The following is a 24,002-nucleotide window of genomic DNA, read 5'->3' on the forward strand; positions in this document are numbered from 1 at the left end:
GCTCACTTTAGCTCACCCAGACTAGCTCTGAAATCAGGGATGCATTTTCAGAGATCTGAGACGGATCATGAGGCGGGGTTTGATTTCAGTATCCAATGCTTGTTATAAATTCAACAGTTCTGGCCTTTTCCACCCTTCTCCAAGTCCTTTCTGCAAACTTTATGAACAAAACACCTCTTTTAAGAACCAAACCATTGGTATATTTGGATAACCTATCAAGTAAGAAGGCAGAAAAGATGTTGATTATATAGCAAGAACAGACCCAAGGGAAAGGAATTTTGGAAGCTGACGGTCTATCACTTTAAAACATTAAGTTGAATGTAATCCATTTCAGTTAATAGTTATATCAGATGAGGAGACATTAGCTCAGAGCTAACCCATTTTTGCTATATGCCTAACTCCACCATAATGGAGAAACAGAGAAAGAAGTAACAGAAATGTGAATAAGTTCCGATTCATTTGGTTACATGTGTCAAAACAACGAGAAACCAAGATAAATGTATTGGCTTGAAGTTTAGAAAATAGAAGTTTACTTCTAAACTGATATGGTGGAAAAACAAACGAACAAACAAACAAACAAACTGATAAGGTGGGATCCCTGGGTGGCTCAGCCTAGGACGTGATCCTGGTGTCCTGTCCTGGGATCGAGTCCTACATCAGGCTCCCTGCATGGAGCCTGCTTCTCCCTCTGCCTGGGTCTCTGCCTCTCTCTGTGTGTCTCTCATGAATAAATAAGTAAAATCTTAAAAAAAGAAAAAACCTAAACTAAACCTGATCAGGGATTCAACTCCTCTCTTTTTTTTTTTTTAATTTTTTATTTATTTATGATAGTCACACAGAGAGAGAGGCAGAGGGAGAAGCAGGCTCCATGCACCGGGAGCCCGACGTGGGATTCGATCCCGGGTCTCCAGGATCACGCCCTGGGCCAAAGGCAGGCACTAAGCCGCTGCGCCACCCAGGGTTCCCTCAGCTCCTCTCTTGATATCTCACCTACTCAGTATACAGTCTTAAAGATCAAGATGCTTAAGTTCCAGCTACTGATTCGACATTCTGGTCAGCAAAAAGAAGGAAAAGCAAAGGGGCAACCCTGGTGGCTCAGAGGTTTAGTGCTACCTTCAGCCCGGGGCCTGATCCTGGAGACCTGGGATCAAGTCCTGCGTCAGACTCCCTACATGGAGCCCGTCTCTGCCTGTGTCTCTGCCTCTCTCTCTCTCTCTCTCTCTCTCAGGAATAAATAAAATACATTAAAAAAAAAAAAAAAAGAAGAAGAAGGAAAGGCAAAGGAAACATATTCCCTCCCCTTAACAACAACTTCCCAGGAGCTAAACTCAACACTTCAGTTAAGACCTCATATAGTAGAATTTACTCACATCCAGGTGCAAAGAAGACTGGGAAGTAGTCTTTATTCCTCATGGCCATGTCTCTAGCTAAAAAAAAAATCTGTAACCAAGGGAAAGGGGGAGATGACACACAGGAGGGCAAATAGTGTACCCTACCACAAAATGAGTGTTTTGGGGGAAGAGGGATGATCTGGAAACCAAGAACTTGCTGTGCTGAGACAAGTTTATACTCCATTTGTAAACTTCGTTCTATCCAGTTGAACATCCAGGATTATATCTAAATGAGACAAAGTATTATCGATGTTGGTAAGTGTGAAAATGGCATGTGGTCATGTTAAAATAACTCTCTTTTTAAAAAATTTATACTGAGGGATGCCTGGGTGGCTCAGCGGTTTAGCGCCTGCCTTCAGCCCAGGGCGTGATCCTAGAGACCCGGGATTGAGTCCTGCGTCGGACTCCCTGAGTGGAGCCTGCTTCTCCCTCTGCCTGTGTCTCTGACTCTCTCTCTCTCTCACTCTCTCTCTCTTTGTGTGTGTGTCTCTCATGAATAGATAAATAAAATCTTTTTAAAAATTTATATTGAGATTGTGAAGAGATGAAATAATATGATCTCTGGGATTCACTTAACTTTTTTTGTTTATTTATTTTTTTGCAATCTCTACACACAATGTAGGGCTCCACTCAATCCCGAGATCAAGGGTCCTATGCTCCTCCAACTGAGCCAGCCAGGCATCCCTGTTGGATTTGCTTAAAACAGTTCTGCAAGGAAAAACACTGGTGGGGTAGAGGAAAATGAAGGAAATATGGCCAAAATATTGATAATTTTAAAATCGGGTTTATAGGTATATGGGATTTATCATCCTACTATATTTTAGTATGTTTGAAATATTTCACAATAGAATTTTTATTTGTAAATAACCAGAATCGAAATTTCTAAATCCTAGATGGTAATATGGGTTCCTTATAGCCTTGGCTAAATTACTGAATGTTTCTGAGTCTCAGTTTCTTCATCTGTAAAATGCGGATGATGATACTTATTCTAACCAGTTAACAGCATTACACTAAAGGTCAGATGTAAAAATCCTGAAAGTGTTTCAGAACCTATAATGTAGGATGGTATCAGTTGTTAATGATATGCTTGCTATCATTTTTGTTATCATTATTAATGTGAGAGCAGAGGGCATGTCTCATTATTCACTGCCGTGAATCATTTACCAGTGACTAGTAAAATGCCTGACACAGAATAGATAGGAAATAAATGCTGGATGTGTAAGAACAACAATTGTTAAGAAAAAAAAATAGGTACCTGAAATTGACAGGGATAGAAGAGATCTGAGAAATAATCAAATAACCTCATATGACAGTTGAGGAAACTGAGGCCCAGAGCAATTAAATGGTTGGCTTAAGTGACGCAGGATGACAGAGTTTTAGTACAGTGGAAGAGGCAAAGGCATAGTCTGTCTTAGAATCACAAGGGAAATACCAGAGACCCAAAGAGAATTTTACTCCCTTTTTCGCTGCTTTGGGAAAAAGTACCATAATATAATCATGCTACTTCTTGTTACAGTTGGAAAGAACAGTGCGTTCTCTAGCAGTACTCAGAGTTTGTTCTCTTAACTACCGTTTCCAAACAGGAGGCTAACCAGTGGGAACTCATAAATCCTTTTGTCATGCAAACCTTTTGGTTCTAATAATGGCCCCATCATAAGAATTGGTCTTGTAGTAGGAACAAGTATTTACAATCTTTTCTTTAAAAGTTCTCATAATACTGTTACATAATCTTTGTGGTCAAAGGCTGTGAATTTGGTCCAATTCTTTCAGAGGAAATTCTCCACTTGAACATGTATCTGAATTGATCATTTCACCAATGTCCTGTCACAACAGGGCTGAGTTAGGACCACATTTTCAGATGAACACTCTGTTTTAATATGTTGGATACGGATGCTCAACACTCTCTGAGAGAATAACAGCAGATAGCAACCATCAAGTAGCCAAGATTCCAATAATAGAAATGATCAGATATTATTTATTTTGGCATACAATAAATATGTATTTTTGCTCATGAATCTATGGTTCAGTTAGGTAGTTCTGCTGCTCTGAGCTGGGCTTTGTTGGTCTCATCTGGGTTCACCTGAATCTGTGATCAGCTGGCAGGTCAGCTTGGAGCTAATTGGACTAGGACGGTCACGGAGAAGGTGACTTATTCCTGCACACTCGTTCCCTAGCAGGCTAACCCTGCTTTTCCATCATGTGAAAGCAGATTTTCAAAAGCACCAACAAAAGCATGGAAGGCTACTTGAGTTCTCAGCTCAGAACAGACACATTCACTTCTGCTGCGTTGTATTGGTTAAGCAAGCAACAAGTCCAGTAGAGTTTCAGAAGTAGGGAAAATAGATTCCACCTCAGGATGGGAGAAGCTCAAAGTCATATCATAAGAGGCATGGATACTGGGAAGAGAGGAATTGAGGCCATTTTTTGCTATCAGGCTACCATAACAAGGATGGGATTGTGCTAGGGATACCTTAGTGAGGTTTCTCCTTGGAGTAACCAGACACAGCTTTCAAAGTGCTTTACCTCTTGAGTTAGGAGAAGGGGGAAATTTCATGGGAATAATGGAGAAAATCTTAAAGTCAGGCAGTCTGGAAACAGGTATAAGACTTTAGAAGGTTACAAAAATAGGCCCAGGTGTTATTTTTCTGTGCTTTCCAAAGCTTGCCTATAGCCAATAACAACATAAATTTCTGTGTTCCAGGCATTAGCTCTTTGCAAATAGCAGCTCATTTAATCCTTATAACCACCATATGAAATATCATTATTCCTTCCTTATGGAGGCTTGGGAAGGTTAAAGACTAAGCCGACTGATCAAGGGCTCTCAGCCCTAGCAGAGGGAGTATGGTTTCAAACCTCCTGCACTCTTACTTCAAGGCCAGTGGGAGATAGTAAACACTATGCTGTTTAGTTTCGTAAAATGCAGAAGCTTCCTCTACTCTGCAAATAACATTGCACATCTATTTGGAGGTACAGAAAAAAACCTGACAATCTCAAATAAGTAATAGAATTTCATCTGCAGTTAATATAGTAAAGCAGGTTGGTGTCAAATCAGAAAGCAGGAGTCAACAAACTTCTTTCCTTTTTTAAAAGATTTTATTTATTTATTCATGGGAGACAGAGAGAGGCAGAGGCAGAGGGAGAAGCAGGTTTCCTGTGGGGAACCTAATGGGGGGGCTCCATCCCAGGACCCCAGGATCACAACCTGAGCCGAAGGCAGGCATTTAACCACTGAGCCACCCAGGAGCCCCCAACAAATTTTTCCTATCAAGGACCAGAGAGTAAACATTTTAGGCTTCTGGGTCATATGGTCTCTGTAACAACTCTCAAGTCTGCTTTTATAGTACAATTCAGCCAGAGACAATGTGTAAATGAATGAGTGGCTGTGTGCCAACAAAATTTTATTTACAAAAATAGGTGGCTAGCCACATTTGTCATAGAGAATTTGAAACCAAGCCAGGACTTAGCAAAAATGTACTTTGTTCCAAAAGACAGTTTGATGTGTTCTCCAAATCCTCTCAAACATAATAATAATAATCATGCACATTATAATAATTTATATATGCTACTAATAAAAGATACTTTTACAAATAAGACAAAATCATGACTGTCACACAAGTATTAAAAAATACATGTCAAAGATTTTATTTAATTTGTTAGTTAATGAGGGAAACAGTAAGAGGTTAAAATTCTTTTAAAGAAGAATCCAAAGAACAAACACATATGACAGCATTCATGAATGCTGACATTAATTTGTTAGTAGATTAAAAACTGATCAATATTTACAGAGAACAAAATTTAATGTTTGGAATCATCTCTTCTGTAGAATAACGGTCAATTGCATCCTATAAATAAGTTGTACCTGAAGCACAACTTATTTATGGGAATATAAGAATACCCGTCACCCAAGAAAGTAGAATTCACAATGTAAATAATAAAGTGTATCTAATATAATAATTTAAAAACTCTAAGATGTGAAGAAGCAGGAAAATTATAAGGAGAAAAATCAATAGAAATGGGGGGAAATGACACAGATGATAGAATTCAGTAGGCGAAGACATTGAAATAGTTACCACAACTGTATTGCATATGTTGCAAAATCTAGTAGTAGTTTTCAATAGAGGAGTGATCCTCCCTCCTGCCCCCTAAGTGACATTTGGCAATGTCTGGAGACAATTTGGTTGTCACAATTTGACAGAAGTGGTGCTACTGGCAAGTAGTAGGTAGAAGCCAAGGTTGCTGCTCACCATCCTACAGTGCACAGGACAGCCTCCACAGCAAAGAATTATTCGCCCCAAAATGTCAGTAGTGCTGAGGTTGAGAAACCCTGAACTAGAGGAAAGATTGAATATGTTAAGTAGAGACATCGAAGATCTGAAAAAGACACAAATTGAATTCGTAGAGATGAAACAATGACCGAGATGAAAAAATAGACTGGATAGGATTAATTACAGGTTGGATGTTGCAGAAAAAACAAATGAACTTGAAGACATGGCAATATAAACTACACACAATGAACTCAGACAAAAGCGAGTCTGGGGGAACAAAAGGAACAGCATCAGTGAGCTGTGGGGCAACTTCAAGTGGCCTAATAGACGTGTAATTGGAGCCCTGACAGAAAGAGGGGTGGGAGTGACAGGAAAAAAAGTCTTTGAAAAAATAAAAAGCCAAAATTTTCCCAAATTTAATACAAACTAGATCCAAGAAGTTCAACCCCAAGCACAAGAAACATGAAGAAAACACCGAGGCAACATCATGATCAAATTACTTAAAATAAGTTATTAAGAGAAAATACTAAAAGCAACCAGAGAGGAAAAAAAAAAAGATGTGACATGTACAGAGGAACAAAGATAATGATGACAGAGCATTTCTTGACAGAAACAATAAACAGTGAAAAAAAAATTTAAAAATCAACATCTTTAAAGTACTGAAACAAAAAGCTGTCTTAGAGATACTACACTAAAATATCTTTTAAAAATGAAGGCAAAAATGAAGACTTTTTCAGACATTAAAAAGATGAAAGAATTGATCCCAGTGTTATCTACATTGTGAAAAATGTTAAAGAAAATCTTTTAGGCAGAAATATGAAAATACAAAAAGGGGCAGTCTGGGTTGCTCAGCAGTTTAGTGCCGCCTTCAGCCCAGGGTGTTGATCCTGGAGTCCCAGGATCGAGTCCCACATGGGGCTCCCTGCATGGAACCTGCTTCTCCCTCTGCCTGTGTCTCTGCCTCTCTCTCTCTGTGTCTCTCATGAGTAAATAAATAAAATAAAAAAAAAAAAACAACTGAAAGTTCAAAAAGAATCAAGAGCATTGAAAGTGGTAACAATGTAGGTAAATGTGTTAGGTTTTTTTCTTATTATTTCAATCTTTTAAAAAGATAATTGACTGTTACAGCAAAATAATGTAATGTGGAGTTTGCAACGTATGTCGAAGTGAAATACATGTCAGCAATAGGACAAAGTGCTGGTTTACTTGCAGGGGAGTTAAAGGGGGCTGATGTCTAGGTTTCTTGTCTGCGACTGACTGAATTGTTAAACATAGTAGAAGTATTAGAAAACGTGTCTGGCCTAGAGGCTGAGTCAAGCTCCCCCATTTGGTAAGTATGATATTTCTTTCCTAAAGAAAAGAAAAAAATGAGGCCAGGTAAGACTGATTGGACAGGCACTGAATATAAATGTCTTTTTTTTTTTAAGATTTTATTTATTTATTTATTTATTTATTTATTTATTTATTTATTTACCAGAGAGAGAGAGAAAGTGAGCGAGAGGGAACACAAGCAGGGGGAGGGGCGAGGGAGAAGAAGAAGCCGACTTCCCACTGAGAAGGGAGCCTGACAAGGAACAGACCAGAGCCAGGAGGACATGGCTACTAGGATACTCAGATGGTAAAGCCCAACCTGTCTTAGTGGTTCTGCCGCCCTAAGTGAAGCTAATGGGCAGATAGCCCCCTCTATGCAAGGCCTGAATGCACTTCCCAAAGTTTTTTTATTTGTCCCCAATATGAGAACCCAGAAGTAAATGATGTATCTCTTTACAATCACAAGGAGGCAAAGATATTTCTAAATATAAGATCAAGGTCAGAAATGAGGAATGTGGCCTCGTTTTCCAGTCCTTGGGATTCACTTTGTGCCAACATTTATCAAGCAACTGATTTACTGAACATTTTCATAGATTTGACCAATCATTGTGACATTGTGTAGATACAGAATTTGAAATAATTTCTGTCTTCAAAAGTGAGGCTACAGCATTTGGCCTTAAAGATGTCAAGCCTAGAAATTGTAAAAATTGGATTCTCCGGGTAAAATATAACTGAAAGATAAACTTATTATGGTGTGGAGCTTCATTAGCTATAAAATCCCATAGAAAACTGTCCGGTTCCTAGTGCTTCTGTGCTCTCTTCTAATATATTATTTTGCTTGTAATGCTGTTGGGAATGTTGAAGATCAGCTGAATTGTTTATACAAACTCATAAATGTAAATTGATTTCTCACTCTATACAATACTCTGGGAATTAGTAATGTTTTGACCAAAAATGACGATTCCCTTAAAAGTAAGCACATGGATTTTATTTGGAGAGACAAGCTGATAACAGTCTTAATTTGAGCACAGTGAAAATCTTTTTAATGAACATGGGGAAGCTGGATATATTATGTCAACAACATGTTTTTTATCAACCTTCCAAATAAGTGGAAAAGTCCTAGGTAGAAAATTAAGATTAACATCAATTACATTTCTTTGTGAAGCATGTTTTTATCTAAGCCATTTGGACCTGAGCACTTCATCCGGATTTTACATAGATTGCATAGTTGACAAATACGGTTAATGGATAGCTACTGTGCTAATCTGCATGGTTATTGTATAGATGAGCTTTTGCTAGTTTATGTTGCAGTAAGAAGCACGCACAGGTCTTATTGGCTTACAACCGCAAAGGTTTATTTGTCGCTCATGGAATGGGCTAGCTGTGGCTCTCTCTGCTCAATGTGTGCTTGTTTCGGGATCCAGGTTGAACAGGATGAACAAGCAACACCTATTTAGGACACTCATTATTATGGCAGAGTGTAAAGATTATAATGGCTGAACCATGCAATGGCTCCTAAGCTTCTGGTTTTTGTTTTTGTTTTTTTAACTTTTGAAAGATTTTATTTATTTATTTGACAGAGTGTGAGAGCACAAGCAGGGGGGGTGACAGGCAGAGGCAGAGGGAGAGGGAGAAGCAGGCTCTCCACCAAGCAGAGAGCCTGATGCGGGGCTCGATCCCGGGGTCCTGGGATCATGACCCGAGGGGGAGGCAGATGCCCAACAGACCAAGCCACCCAGGGCTCCTAAGCTTCTATTTAGATGCTATATGTCAACTGTGTCTCACATTTCATTGGCCAATACAAATCACATGGGTAAACCTAGTGTTAGTAAGTGAGGAAGTATGTGTCTCCCCTATAAAGGGACTGCAAGCACATGGAAACGTGTAGGATATATCATTCTCTTATAGGAAATGTGGTGAATAATTAAGAACAATAATACAATCTTCCAGTTATTAAATGGGATGTATCCGATGAAGAAGTAATTCAGCAGACTGTGCTGTTCTGATCCTTCAAATAAGACCAATCGGATTATTTATGCACTATCCTTGGAAATTTCATCACTACTTCCAATTTGAGAACCATGAAATATGAACCTTTGCTACTCAGTGCACTTGTGTGTTTTGGGCGGAAAGATGGAGCAGAAATGGTTCCCTAACAGGACCTATCACTAACTAATTATGCCAAAGATTGTGGCCATTTTGTGTAACAGTAGTGCTCCCAAAGCATTTCTTCCCAAATATGTTCTTTTTAAAACGTATGGCAAACACCACCTTCATAGTCCCTATTACTGTGCATAACTCCGTCCTTTAAACTTTGTCCTCTACTCGAAATCTTTTCTCAAGAAGAGCTGTCATTGATTTTTTTTCCAGTATCCCCTGGAGATGCCACATTATCTGAAGCTGAATGTCTGTATATCCTTCCAGCAATTCTTGCGGCTGTAATCATCCCCACACCTTTGCGTTAGTTCATCAGACAGGAGCTAGTGGTTATCCTGATGCATGAACATGTGCCAGGCAGGAAACTATTTTTGAAGAGCTCGCTACCATACAGATTTTCTAAGTCTTTATTTGTGATTCAAGAATTTTCATAGGAGGGACGCCTGGGTGGCTCAGCGGTTGAGCATCTGCCTTCGGCTCAGGTCCTGATCCTGAGATCTGGGATCGAGTCCCACATCGGGATCCTTTTGGGGAGCCTGCTTCTTTCTCTGCCTGTGTCTCTGCCTCTCTCTCAGTGTCTATCATGAATAAATAAGTAAAATCTTTAAAAAAAAAAGATTTTTCATAGGATGTTTGATTGTATTATTTTTTTTGGAAAGAGATTGAGCTCCACCACAATTTAAGGACCTTCATTTTTGTCTGTTGCTTGATCTTATCCTATTTTTCAGTTTCCATTATGATCTGATGGTCTTCCTGGTATTATTGTTACACTTTCTTTATTAGTGCCTGTGAGAATTTCCCCCACACACACCCCTCGCACCAAGGCCTGTAGAGAGAAAATTATCTGTCATTATTATTGGACAAGATGAGTCATCTAAGAGATTCTGGGCAATGGGCAGACCTGATAGAGTAGGTAAAGATGAGATTATTCATTGAGATTTGAACTTGCCTGCCATCTTTGCCAGGCACATGAGTGGAGAGTTTGGGGTTTCCAAAAGATAAAAACCAGCCACTGAGTGGATGATCCAACAGAGGTATAAACTTTGAATCTGAAGGTCAGAAATTCTGTTTGACCCTGGCACAATGCTGATAGGAGAGAGAACATATGCTAAGAGGAGTGAGGTGAATGCAACTGGCTGAAGAAGCAGATGTTCCTTCAAAGCCTTCACAATTCACCAACAAAGGGTTTCAGCAATCCCCAAAGGGCCTGAGAAGGAGGGTCTAGGGTAAAGCCCCATCTCCATCAGTGTGAAAGAGATGACTAGCCAGTCACTATAGGATCCCTCCAAAGAAATTTTATTTATTTATTTATTTATTTATTTATTTATTTATTTATTTATTCCATCCATTCATTCATTCATGAGAAATACAGAGAGAGAGAGAGAGAGGGAGAAGCAGGCTCCTCCCAGGGAGCTCCATGTGGGATTCGATTCCAGGACCTGGGATCACACCCTGAGTCAAAGACAGACGCTCAACCACTGAGCCACCCAGGTGCCCCCTCCAAAGAAATTTTAAACCAGAGATGAAACTCTCCCTTCTGTGTCTAGGGGGTTAGAAAAGGCGGAATTCAAGAGACAAGGTGGCCGATGGCCCTGGTGAGGGCATTGGGCCCATAGCCTCTGACAAGAACCAGCAGGTGGTTTCTGGAAGAGACAGAGAATTCCATCAGTTCTGATGTTGGTGCCTGCCCAGATATGCTCAGGCCAGCAGTGTGAGTGGTTTCAGCAAGGACCCAACTCAGACGGGGTAGGGGGACAGCATAGATGTGGAGACGGTGTCAGTCAAAGCCAATCCAGGATTGAAATCTAGTTGCTTAGATAAGAAATTTGTGCTCTGTAAGCTATAAAAGGAAAAAGGGAAATCTCAATGCCATCTCTCCAGGGAGGAGGAGTTGACACTCTGGTTAGACTTCAAGAAACTTATTGGTCTGCAATTACCTCTAGGCAGGGTCACTATGATTAAAAGCATGCCTTTTTTCCTCCTCCTTGCTTCCATATGGTGAGCTGACATGGACCTCTGCTCAAAACACTCAGATATTTTGTTCCCGTTTGGTACTTTCTCCTCACTCATGCAGCAGAAGGAATGAAATGAACTGAGGTCTGCCTCCTTGGGGAAGCCTCTGTTATCTTTCTCTCTGTCCTTTTTCATTAGATGTTTTATTTTTATTCTCCCTTGCAGGGACAATATAGTCTCGTGTGGTCCTGGTAAAACTAACTATATTCTTAAGCAATTTAAAAAGTCTTTCTTGTCCCTAGGAAATTTCTATGATGAACATGATACACCAACCTGAACCTGTTCCTAGCTTGGCATCTTGGAATTCATTCTCCCATGGGCAACATCAAAGAAAAAGAGAAGCAAGATTTCCAGGGCTACAAAATGTGTTCAGTGGTGTTCAGATACCAGGTCTACGGACGGTAGGCTTTCATTTGTTATAATATGTTTGCTCAGGATCATGATGGGACAAGCAATGTACTGGGCAGAGGACTTACCATAAACACGTTAGAAACTCCATGCTTTACAGGTGTTTTACATATAGGAATCTTTTATGTGTAGACTGGGGAGAAAATGGATGTTCCACAGCTCTTCCTACTGCAGCGGGCCTTTTCTTTTGGAGAGTAACAAAAATATATTCTTCCCTAAACATTCCTTATTTCTGCTATCCAGAGAGATTGTATCCAGGAGCCATGTGATTCCAGAAGGTCCATTTGATGATGGGTGAATACTACAGATTTATTTGGCTAAATTTCTGGAAGCTGTACCCAACTATCCAGACCCCTTCGAAGCGATGTGTAGGATGGCAATTTGCTGCTGGCTGTCTGCAGTCTATTTTGTGATAGACAAAAGGACCAGCATCACGTAAATCATGATAGTGTTCAGACTTCCCATACATTGCTCCCACAGGGAACAGGTCCGTGTTGGCCAGACAATGATGCATCAGTCATAATGGAAACTAAAAAGGGTAGGAAGGTTAACAATACAACATGGAGCTCACTTTCAGGCTTTCAGACTCCGTGATGGGACATGGTAAGGGAGAGTACCATGATGGGGAGCTAACTGCCAGGATCAGTGGATGTACTTCCAGCGGAAATCTCTCACCTTGTGCCAAGATCCATGAGCCAAGATGGTAATCCTAGAATTCAGATGCTCACTAGAAACTGGTGTGCTAATTTGATGGTCTGCTGGGAGCAGGAAGAGAGATACGTAACATCGAGTTGAAAACACTCCTGGGTACCTCAAAGGAAGACCATGAACTGATATTTGCCACTTTTGGATTCCTTATGTCTGATTTATGACACAATTTAGATCCAAAAATTCTCAAAAAATAAGTTACGAGTATAATTACTTCAGGTAAACATCTTTGTTCATACTTGATCAGAACTTAGTGAATTTCTTTAGTTTAACTGAAATATATATCAACATTCAATATTATTATTATTTTTTAAAGATTTTATTTATTTATTCATGAGAGACAGAGAGAGAGGGAGAGAGAGAGAGGCAGAGACAGGCAGAGGGAGAAGCAGGCTCCATGCAGGGAGCCTGATGTGGGACTCGATGTGGGACTTGATCCCGGGTCTTCAGGATCAGGCCCTGGGATGAAGGCGGCACTAAACCGCTGAGCCACCTGGGCTGCCCAACATTCAATATTATCATAGCTTTATCACACTCAAATTTCAGAAGTGAAAATTTCTTGGGGCGCCCCGGTGGCTCGTTGGTTAGATGTACCATACTTGGTTTCGTCTGGAGTCATGGTCTCTGGGTTGTGGGACCTTGGCCCTGCAACGGACTCAGTGCTGAGTCCGCTTGAAAATTCAGTCTCTCTGCCTTTCCCTTCTCTCTCACTCTCTCTCTCTCTCTCTCAAATAAGTAAATACATCTTATAAAAAAAAAAAGAAGTGAAAATTTCTTTTCCCGGGATTTCTTGCTTTGAGTGATGGTTGGAGCTCAATATTATGTAGATGAGCCAGTGACTATATTGAAACTTATAACTCCATGAGTATTTATTAAATATATAGTACTTGAAAAGTAGGCTCAAAGGTTAACTAAATAACGGATGCTGTTGAAAACAGATTGAGGTCTACATCTCAAAATATCCTGATGAAATGTCAAAAGTGTAATGCCCAACACTGAGATGTTTGCAAATTGAATGTTTTTCCAGAGTGTCATCATTATGGGACAATCTAAAGATAGCCTTCAAATATTGGTTAGCACTTAGCACCCAATTCTCTTCAATTTTTTCCAGTTTAAACAGTAACCTCTATTCAACATTTTAAAATCCATGTTATCAATATTAATAGAATATTTCAGTTCTCATAATACTCTGCTTCATAGAGACACTTGCAGGGCATTTCTATTCTTTTTAAAAAGAAAATTCATGAAGAATTCAAAAAAGAAAAATAAAAGAAAAAATCATAAAGTTCATTCTTCTAAAGTGTACAATTCAGTGGTTTTTAGTATATTCATAAGATCATACAATGGTCACCACTATACAATTACTGAACATTTTATCATTCCAAAAAAGAAACCCTGAACCCAGAAGCAGTAACCTCCCATTTTCCCATGCCCCTAGTCCCTGGCAACCACCCATATTCTCTTGTCTCTATGGGTTTGCCTATTGTGGACATTTCATATAAATGGAACAATACAGTATGTAGCCTTTCGCATCTGGCTTCTTTCACTTAGTATAATGTTTTCAGGGTCCGCGCATATTTTAGCATGAATCAGTATTCCATTCCTTTTTTGTGGCTAAATAATATTCCTGTATGAATATACTATTTTTCTTTATTCCTTCATCAGTTTGTGGACATTGGGCTGTTTCCAGTTTCTGGCTATCATAAGTAATGCTGCTATGAATACTTGTGTATCACTTTTCCTGTGAAAATATGGTTTCAATTCTCTTGGGCACCTAGGAGTGGAATTACTGGGTCATACAGCAACTCCATATTTAACTATCTTAGGAATTGTCACAGTTTTCCAAAGTGGCTGCGTTATTTTACATTCTCACCATCAATGCATGGGAGTCCCAATTTCTCCATAGCTTTGCCAGCATTTATCATTGTCTTTTTCATCATATCCATCCTAGTGGCTATGAAGTGGTAACTCATTGTGGTTGGATTTGCATTTCCCTGGTGATTAATGGTCTTGAGTGAGCATCATTCATGTGCTTAATGGCCATTTGTATCTCTTCTTTGAAGAAATGTCTACCCACGTTCTGTGCCCATATTTTTTATTGGGTTGTTTTTTTCTTCAGTCCCGCGGGCCTGGAGCTCGCGGTTGGTCTGAAATAAGGAGATGAGCCCCCAAATGATGTTGGCTGGTCCTGAAGGCAGAGGATGGCTGGAGTGTGATTGTGGAGGGAGAAGAAGTTGGTGATCACAGGCTGCAAGAAGGGGCATCTCTTGGGTCTGTTACACCCACTCTTTTTTTTTTTCTTTTAAAGATTTTTATTTATTTCTTCATGAGAGACACAGAGAGAGGCAGAGACGCAGGCAGAGGGAGAAGCAGGCTCCATGCGGGGAGCCCGACGTGGGACTCGATCCCCGGACCTGGGATCATGCTGTGAGCCAAAGGAAGATGCTCAACCGCTGAGACCCCAGGCGCCCCCCAAACAATCTGAAGGCGAGATGCAGATCCTCAGTACTGCCAGGTGCACTGCCCAGTTTTTAATTTTGATGAAATCTAATTTATGTAATTTTTACTTGGGTTGCTTATTGTCATATTAAGAAGCCATTGACTAATTCAATGTTGTGAAGAATTTAACCTGTTTCCTTTTAAGAGTTGTACAGTTTTAGTTCTTGCATTTAGGTCTTCGATCCATTTTTTTAAGTTTTTATTTATTTATTTGAGAGAGAGCACGGGAGAGAGAAATTGAGCAAGCAGAAGGGGGATTGGGAGAAGGGTACAGGAGAGCGAGAAGCAGGCTCCCGGTGGAGCAGGGAGCCTAATGTGGGGCTCAATCCCTGGACCCTGGGTTCATGACATGAGCAGAAGGCAGACCTTAACCAACTGAACCATCTAGGCACCTTGTCTTTGATTCATTTTTAATTAATATTTTAATAATGTGTGTGATAGGGGTCCAACTTCATTCTTTTACCTATGGATATCTATTCCATTTTCTTTTTTTTTTTGTGTGTGTGTGTCTATTCCATTTTCTTTTCCTTTTTTTTTTTTTTTTTTTTTTTTTTGACAGAGAGAAAATGAGCAGGACAGAGGGAGAGAGAATTTTTTTTTTTTTTTTTTTTTAGGGAGAGAGAATCTTAAGCAGGCTCCACGCTTGGTGCAGAGCCGGATGTGGGGCTGGGTCTCTTGACCTGAGCCGAAATCAAGAGCCTCAGGCTTAACTGACTGAGCAACCCAGGTGCCCCTCTATTCCATTTTTTTTTTTTAAAGATAGATAGATAGATAGATAGATAGATAGATAGATAGATATAGATTCATGATAGACACACACACACACAGAGAGAGGCAGAGACACAGGAGGAGGGAAGAAGCAGGCTCCATGCCGGAGCCCGACGCAGGACTCAATCCCAGGACTCCAAGATCACGCCCTGGGCCAAAGGCAGGCGCTAAACCACTGAGCCACACAGGGATCCCCTCTATTCCATCTTCTAGACAGTTTTGCTTCTAGTAAAAAATATGGAAAATGTTGAAAAAAGAACTATGTTTTTTTTTTATGTTCTTTTTTTTAAGAAAAAAAATTTTTTTAAGATTTTATTTATTCATGAGACACACACACACACACACACACACACACACACAGAGGCAGAGACACAGGCAGAGGGAGAAGCAAGTTCCCTGTGGACTTGATCCCAGGACTCCAGGATCCCACCCTGGGCCAAAGGCAGGCGCTGAACCGCTGAGCCACCCGGGCTGTCCAACTGCTATGATTCTAATGAAATACAGCATTAACAATAAAATGAGAACTCAGAATTTGTGATTTCTAGGTTCTTGTCCAAGTGACACTGGTTTTCATCTAAGAGAAACTATAAATCTCTTTTGTTTAACTTTGAAATATTTGAGCATGATAGATTTGTATAAATCTCTGAAATACCAACTGTCTCCAGGTTTCAGTAGTGTCTTACAGGGCCTTTTCAAAGAGAAAACTGCTTGAGCTGACTGAGTTCCTCAGTTGGTAATTGGTATTCTGAACATGAAGCAAACATAGTTTTTAATCAATAGTGAACTGTAGGGCAGCCTGGGTGGCTCAGTGGTTTAGCGCCTGCCTTCATCGCAGGGCGTGACCCTGGAGATCCTGGATCGAGTCCCGCATGGGGCTCCCTGCATGGAGCCTGCTTCTCCCTCTGCCTGTGTCTCTGCCTCTCTCTCTGTGTGTCTCTCATGAATAAATAATAAAATCTTTAAAAAAAATAGTGAACTGTATATTTTGTACATTTTATTTTAGCATTACTTGCTCCCCATATATTTATGGCGTTGATTGGACAGCCAATATTTTCAGCTCTACCCTCATATTTCATGGCATTTTCTTGACTTGACTTCAGTCCATTGTAGCTGTTAAATTCGAATCCTGCTCTTCTATCACGTCTAATGCTCCCTGGCCTGTTTGTAACTAGAAGTATAGAACTCTTTTATTCAGAAATAATCAGTGAAATGACAAAAATCCCAAATGAGTAAAATTTGGCTTCATCTACCTCATTTTTGAAATTAGTGCGATTTCCAATTTAGCATTCCTGGTCAAGGAAATATTGGCCGCCTTTGAAAATGTTATAGAAAAAAACAAAAGCACACATAGCAATGCATCTATGTTCCTCAAAGACATTCAGACCGAAGGTTATTCTCCAACCTGGCTGCTGTGGAACTGGCATTCTAACAAGCAGATGTTGTAAGCAAGAATGTGAATTATTATGGCACCAGAGCGTTGTCACCAATGGACCACAAAATCTATTTTAAAAATTCTTTTACATACATAGTACAGATTCTGTTCTGGCACCGTGTGCTCTAAAAGCTGCAGATACATTTTAGAAAACACTGATGAAGCCATTACTGTTCTGTCCATTTGTTCATAGTATATGTCATTATTCAAGAAATTTAAGAACCATAATGACGGAAAATCACACAGAAAGAAAAGTAAAGGAACATGGACTCTGTCAGAAACAAGGGCTACATTTTTATTCAAGAGGCCCCTAATGATGGAAAATCACAGTGAAAGGCAGAGGCGAAACCGGGATTCCATAAAGGACCTGACACACACCAGTAGTACAAGTAGGAGAACAGTCATAGCAGACGCGTAAAAATAAAGAAAAACAAAATTAACAAGAGACAAGCTGTACTGGGGCTGACGCACAAAACAGCAACAAATCACAGTGAATTCTGAAGATTAATTTCAAAGAATCTTCTGAAATAAGCAAGGAGACAGACAGCATCAATATTAATGAAGCTGAAATGGAACTCCTAAAGAGCCACAGCATAAAATGGCACATGAATGTTTTGTTTTTAAATGGATTGTAGATTGGATCACAGGACCATCAGGAAAATGAAGGGACATTCACAAGAACATCATAACAGGGCCAGCTGTGTGATAAGCAATTACAACATCAGTGCTAAAATCTCCAATGTAAAAGAAAAACATCAGTGTTGAAATAAAAGAAAATGTCAACAGTCTGCAGATGAGGTAAAAGAAAGTGAAGAATAGATTTTATTGAGACTCAATAGCCTGCACTATGTCAATATCGAATGTCTTTGATAAAACAGACAATAGGCATTCGAAGAAAGATCAAAATTTGATTCCATCTTGTATTGCAATTTCCCTTCAGATTGTCAGCTAAAGCAGCTCGAAGATCAGCCCGACGCTTCCGCTGCTTAAACCACTTACTGGTTGTGAACTAGATGCTTTTGGAAGCTGTGTAACTTTGACAGGCTCCTAGGGTTCTGCAAAGGTAAATCTTTGCATCGCTGTAAATCAGATTTTAAAAGGAACATGTTAAGTGTGTTAATAGTGTAGGCAACTTGGAGGAATTTTAGATACCACTTTTTTTTTTATAAAATGAAGGATCTGTTATTAAAAGGCAAATTATCATATCCCCATCCATTTTATGGAGTGCTGACTTCTGGATAGACGAGTCCGGGGGCTGGGTAGCACCGTCTTTGTGGCAGTGCACTTGGCATTTCCATTGCTGTGTGGTACCACAGAGGGAGAAAATAATACCCACTTCAAGCTTTTTCTCCCTTCCTATAGCTCTACAACATTTATGATTGCAGGTTGTTGAGCTCTTTTAACCACTAGCTGAGCCAAAGCCTGTTTGCTGAGGAAGGAAGAGTATAAGGAGGTTCACTTCCCACCCACAATTAGAAAAGCAAGTCACGTGTGGCACAAAACAGCCCCTCTAGGGTTGAGTTCTTCACCAGTTTCCCCCCAAAAGATGGGTAGGGAGTTATGGGCATTTCTGGGAAATTCAAAGGATCCTTTTGCAAGTGCTTTCTCCACTACCATGAGGAAATAATATTAGCACTGTAGAAATTTAGTATGTCCAGAGATTCCTTGGTACTCTTTCCTTCAAGAGCCGGCACTTAATTCCTCTCTCCCTTGATAGGGGGATGGAATTATTTGCAAATAAACATGATGGAAATGATGGGACATGATGCTGGAGACTAGGTCATAAAAGGCACTGAGGTTTCCTTCTTGCTGTCTCTTGAATGACTCGCTCAAGGGAAGGCAGTGGCAGTCTCATGAGGTCATCTCAAGAGGCCCTCGAGCACTCCTACGAAGAGGCCTATTGGTGGAGGAACGGAGCTTCCACACGCCAACCCAACCGGAATGATGGAGGCCTTTTGTCAAGAATCCTGCGAATGAACCACCCTCTGAGTGTCCCAGTCAGCCTTCAAAGGGCTGTAGCCACAGCTGATATCTGAAATGCCATCTCAGGAGAGTTCCAACCAGAATCCCTCAGTTAAACTTCTTACTTCCTGACCCACAGAAACTGTGAGATACTAAATGTTTGCTGTTTAAGCTACTAAATTTGGAGGTGATTTACTATGTAGCAATAGCTGTTACAAGTCCCTGCCATTTATTTATGATATGTGCCAGGCTCTGTGCCAAACTTTTTAGAATGAATGAGCTTCTCTAAAGAGGTCGAAGATCTCTCGTTTCAATGTACATATGAATCAGCCTATTAAAAATGCTATATTCTGGGGCTTATACCCTGAATTGGGACCTATGAATCTGTATTTTAACTAGCTTCCCAGATAATTCTGATGCAGTTGGCTAGACCACACCATTTGAGAAATATTGCTTCAAGCCTTTACCCATTTCCTTCAGACACTGCCCATCTTTTAAATAAGACCTTCTGGGCCTGTTCTCCCTGTGAAAAATACATATACATTGTATTATTATTTTTTAAATGCTACCCAAAGACTGTATTGGAGCTTCTGGAAAGAGGAGATAGTGTATTCTGATGAGAAGATGTTTTAGAGACTAACAATTCTCCAAACCAGACCATTTAAACAATTGTCTTATTTACTTTGGTGAACATAGTGGTGAACATTGTAGAGAAACCTATACTCCCTAGGGAATTTTGGAGTTGCATTTAGGGTAAGTCTATAGGTAAAAATCTAGGGCTCATTTGGTCACAAGTTTACCTGATTTTTAGGAGGTGAAGACAGGGCCATTTCAGAGGAGGAAAGAATTGCCAACATGGTAGATCTGAGGGTTCCAAAGGCCTTTCCCCAGATAAATATTTCCTTTACTTTCACAGGATAGGTTAAATTCATTCTCTCATCTCAATCATCTCTATTAAAATGTAAATACTTAACAAAATAAAATGTAAATACTTTTGGGTCCAGTAACATTCTTAAATACCTGTCTCTCAGAGAGAGTGAATGCATCAAAGCTTTTTTTTCCTGTTAGTTTTAGAAAGAAGTAAGGAAGTGGAGGGAAAAAAAGGGCTGTTTCATGGAAGCTATGATGCCATCAGTCATAAGAAGCACCTTTATTACATGTATTTTTTAATAAAGATTTTATTTATTTATTCATGAGACACAGAAAGAGAGGCAGAGACACAGGCAGAGGGAGAAGCAGGCTCCATGCAAGGAGCCCGATGTGGGACTTGATCCTGGGAATCTGGGATCATGCCCTGAGCCAAAGGCAGACACTCAACCGCTGAGCCACCCAGGCATCCCTTACATGTATTTTTTTAAGTGCTTCCAATTATAATTGGAAAATGACATCGATTGTTTATTTTGATTTCTGAAATATTAAAATGTGAAAAAATATCTTAGATAAAATAAGTAATTTTACGGCCAAGAGTGGTTATCAACCACTTGCCATTGGTAGGGAAGAGTCTAGATAATGAAACTATTTCTCATTTTTTGTGTTTTAAATGCTAAAGATTATGATAGAAAGTAATATTGAAATTTTAAATAATTCATGGAATCATTATATTGGTTTGCGCTTAAAATCATAGCAACAAAAGTGATTTCTAACACTTCTCACTTTTTTTAAAATTTTATTTTTAAACAATCTATGTCGGGCTGGAACTTACAACCCTGAGATCAAGAGTTGCATGCTCTACTGATTGAGCCAGCCATGTGCCCGACTTCTTACTATTTATGATCTTACAACGTAATCACCAAATGATCACAATGCTTATATTCATATGGACATTTTTTTCTTAAAAGGTGAGCTTTTTTTTTTTTTTTTTTAATTTTATTTATGAGAGATAGACAGAGGCCCAGGCAGAGGGAGAAGCAGTATTCATGCAGGGAGCCTGATGTGGGACTTGATCCCAAGACTCCAGGATCACGCCCCAGGCTGAAGGCAGGCGTTAAACCACTGAGCCACCAGGGTTGCCCAAGGGTGAGCTTTTCCTTCACTCATTCATGGTCTCTGACGTTACTAGGCCCTTCAATGGTGCCAGCAAGGGTTTGGCAAAGGCTTGGGGTGGGCTGTTGGGAAGGAGGGGGAGGAATTCGAATAATTTTGTAGCCTGAAGATATCATTAATAAGAGGCCTAGAATATGATTCTATCTTTCTTTAGTGGGCTCCCCTTACTACCTTTCCTGTTTTCCTTCCTTACTCCCTTACCTCTCACTCCTAGAGACAGCAAACACCATTAGACCAGAATTCTTTCGATGTTCTGGCAACACATCTAACAGCCTACACTACATCTATAACCTCCATTCCTCCAACTTCAGAGGAAGAGGCATCCCTGCTCCTCTTGTGGATTGTGTAAAGCCAATCCCTTCATCTGTGCTCTAGACTTTACTTTCTTTTGATTTCTCAGAGAACTCACTTAAACTATTATTGCTTTTTCCTGTCCTTAACCTAACCAATCCTCTTGACTGGCTCCTTCCCATCCACATTTAAGCATCCTCAAATGTGTCTCATCTTAAAAGTTCTTTGAAATAAATACAAAGTAGTAAGTACAAATAAATTGAGTGAAATTATAAAACCCAGGCAGAGCTTAGATGAAAGATCCTGACTCCTTCAACTGCATCTCTGAGAGAGCCCCTGTGCCCCATATGCTAACTATTCCTTTAAAACAAACAATTGTTAAGCACCTTCTAGGAATGTGGTGGAAAGCTGGAGATGTTTTCATTCCACCAGAAAAATAGACCTTGGCTCCAGAGTTTCAACTGGAATATATATTTTTCATGAGTTTCCTAATTAGAAAGTTAAAAAGAAGCGTTTTTGCTTTGTAGTTGGGAAGGAATAACCATAAATAAGGACTGAAATGCTAGCCATTTGGACAAAACCTTTCCGCCGAGGCTACTTACTCCACTCCTTGTCAATAAGAAATAGAACTGGAAGTTTGGTAACTTTTACAGGCTCTTGACATTGAAACATTCCTATACTCAAAAGCCAGCCATATTCTAGTATATTGAAATATTACATTAAGATGAATTAATTCAGTTTAAAGACCCAATTTCTTAAGAAAAAAATTATAATAGCATCAAAACTATAAAACAATTTTCTGACTAAAAACATGCAAGACCTGTACACTAAAAACTATATAACATTACTGAAAGAAGTTAAAGACCTGAATTAAAGGACAAGTATACTTTGTTCGTGGGGTTGAAGACTAAAAATTGTTAAGATATAAATTCTCCCCAAATTGATCCATCTATTCAATACAACCCCAATAAAAAACGTAGCAGGCCATTTTACCGAAATTGACAAACTGATTCTAAAATTCATAGAGAAATGCAGAGGACCTAGAGTAGCCAAAGCAAGTGAAAGAGAAGAATAAAGCTGGAGGACTACCTATTTCAAGACTTTGTGAAGCTTCAGTAACCAAGACAGCGAAGTGTAATGGCACAAAGACAAACATCAATTAAAGAGAATATAGAATCTAGAAATAGGCCAAATGATTTTTTAAAGACTTTATTTATTTGTTTGTTTGTTTGTTTGACAGAGAGCACAAGCAGAAAGAGAGGAAGAAACAGGCTCCCCACTGAGCAGAGAGCCCAACATGGGGCTTTATCCCAGGACTTTGGGATCATGAGTCAAAGCCAACTTAACCAACTGACTACCCAGTTGCCCCTGTCACATGATTTTTCAACAATGATATATAAGCAGGTCAGTGGAAGAAGGATAATTGTTCTAACAAATGGTGCTGGAATGTTTGGATATCTAAACCTGTAAAACAATGTATGGGTATATACAAACATCAAAACTTGTTAAATTGTACACTCTTAATGATTTATTGTATGTCATTTATACCTCAATATAGCTGTTTGGTTTTTTTTTAAGATTTTATTTATTAGAGAGCATGCACACAATTGTGCACAAACAGCGGGGAGAGACAGAGGAAGAGGGAAAAGCAGACTCCCCACTGAGCAGAGGACCCGTGCCAGGGCTGGACCTCAGGACCTTGAGATCACAACCTGAGCCAGTCAGACCTTCACCAACTGAGCCACCCAGGCACTCCTCAGTATACCTGTTTAGAAAACATTACGACATTGCTTCTGAAAATTCAATGTGTACATTTTTAAAAAGATTTATGTATGTATGTATGTATGTATGTATGAGAGACATAGTAAGAGAGGCAGAGACACAGGCAGAGGGAGAAGCAGACTCCCTGCAAGGAGCCTGATGCAGGTCTTGATCCCAGGACTCCGGGATCACTACCTGAGCCAAACAGATGCCCAACCACTGAGCCACCCAGGTGCCCCCAATGTGTAATTTTTTGATGGATGTTATCAGATGTCTTCTAAATTGTGATTGGAATGGCATTTTGGTTAGGATCTCCTACAGATAGATAAACACAATAAGAGCAAAAGTTGATCAAGGCAACCCTCCACCTTGGTAAGTTTATACCAAGCTAAGTCCAGATGCTACCATTGGATTATCTTCTTTTGGACTTAACAAATTTTTTATTGGGGCCCCTGGCTCCTCAATCAGTAGAGCCTGTAACTCTTGATCTCAGAGTTGTGGGTTCAAGCCTACATTGGATGTGGAGCCTACTTAAAAAAAAAAAAAAAGACATTAAAAATTATTGTATTGGGTTAGAATTGGTGATCAGAACCAATTGTCATTTTTGATGAAAAGTTAAAAGAATAGAATTGTAACTTTGAAATGATAAAAGTACTTCTCTAAAAGATTCTAATTTTAGAATGATATGACTCAGATTTTTTCCTATCATCCTTGATAATATGAGTTGATACTATTATATTAGGCACAAAATCCCATTGCATTTAGTGGCTCATCATGGTAGGGAAATTAAATGATTCCTAGAATTCCCCAGAATAAAATTCTAAGGGTAACAGTTTAGCTTTTCGTACACTCTGACAGCATAATAGCTATTAGAATAACAACTGAGCTTGCTTTAGTGGTTAAGAGGTTTGTCATTCAAAAGACCTGAGCCAAATGTTCATCAAATGATGAATGGATAAACAAAATATGAAATACATGCAGAAGCATATTATT

General features: G+C 39.6%; 2 long non-coding RNA genes across 2 annotated transcripts in view; one reads left to right on the forward strand and one right to left on the reverse strand.

The window, feature by feature from the left end:
* Positions 1-1,386: 1,386 nt before the first annotated feature.
* Positions 1,387-24,002, reverse strand: part of LOC144304851 (uncharacterized) — a 131,356-nt gene continuing 108,740 nt past the window's right edge. The window contains exon 7 of the long non-coding RNA XR_013371845.1: positions 1,387-1,617. This is a non-coding gene — a long non-coding RNA (uncharacterized LOC144304851). The remainder of the gene's footprint in view (positions 1,618-24,002) is intronic.
* Positions 18,767-22,772, forward strand: LOC144304525 (uncharacterized). Its single transcript, XR_013371477.1, has 2 exons — positions 18,767-19,058; positions 22,489-22,772. It is a non-coding gene; the product is annotated as an uncharacterized LOC144304525 (long non-coding RNA).

This window comes from Canis aureus, chromosome 34 (genome assembly GCF_053574225.1).
Source record: "Canis aureus isolate CA01 chromosome 34, VMU_Caureus_v.1.0, whole genome shotgun sequence".
Classification (NCBI taxonomy): Eukaryota; Metazoa; Chordata; class Mammalia; order Carnivora; family Canidae; genus Canis; species Canis aureus.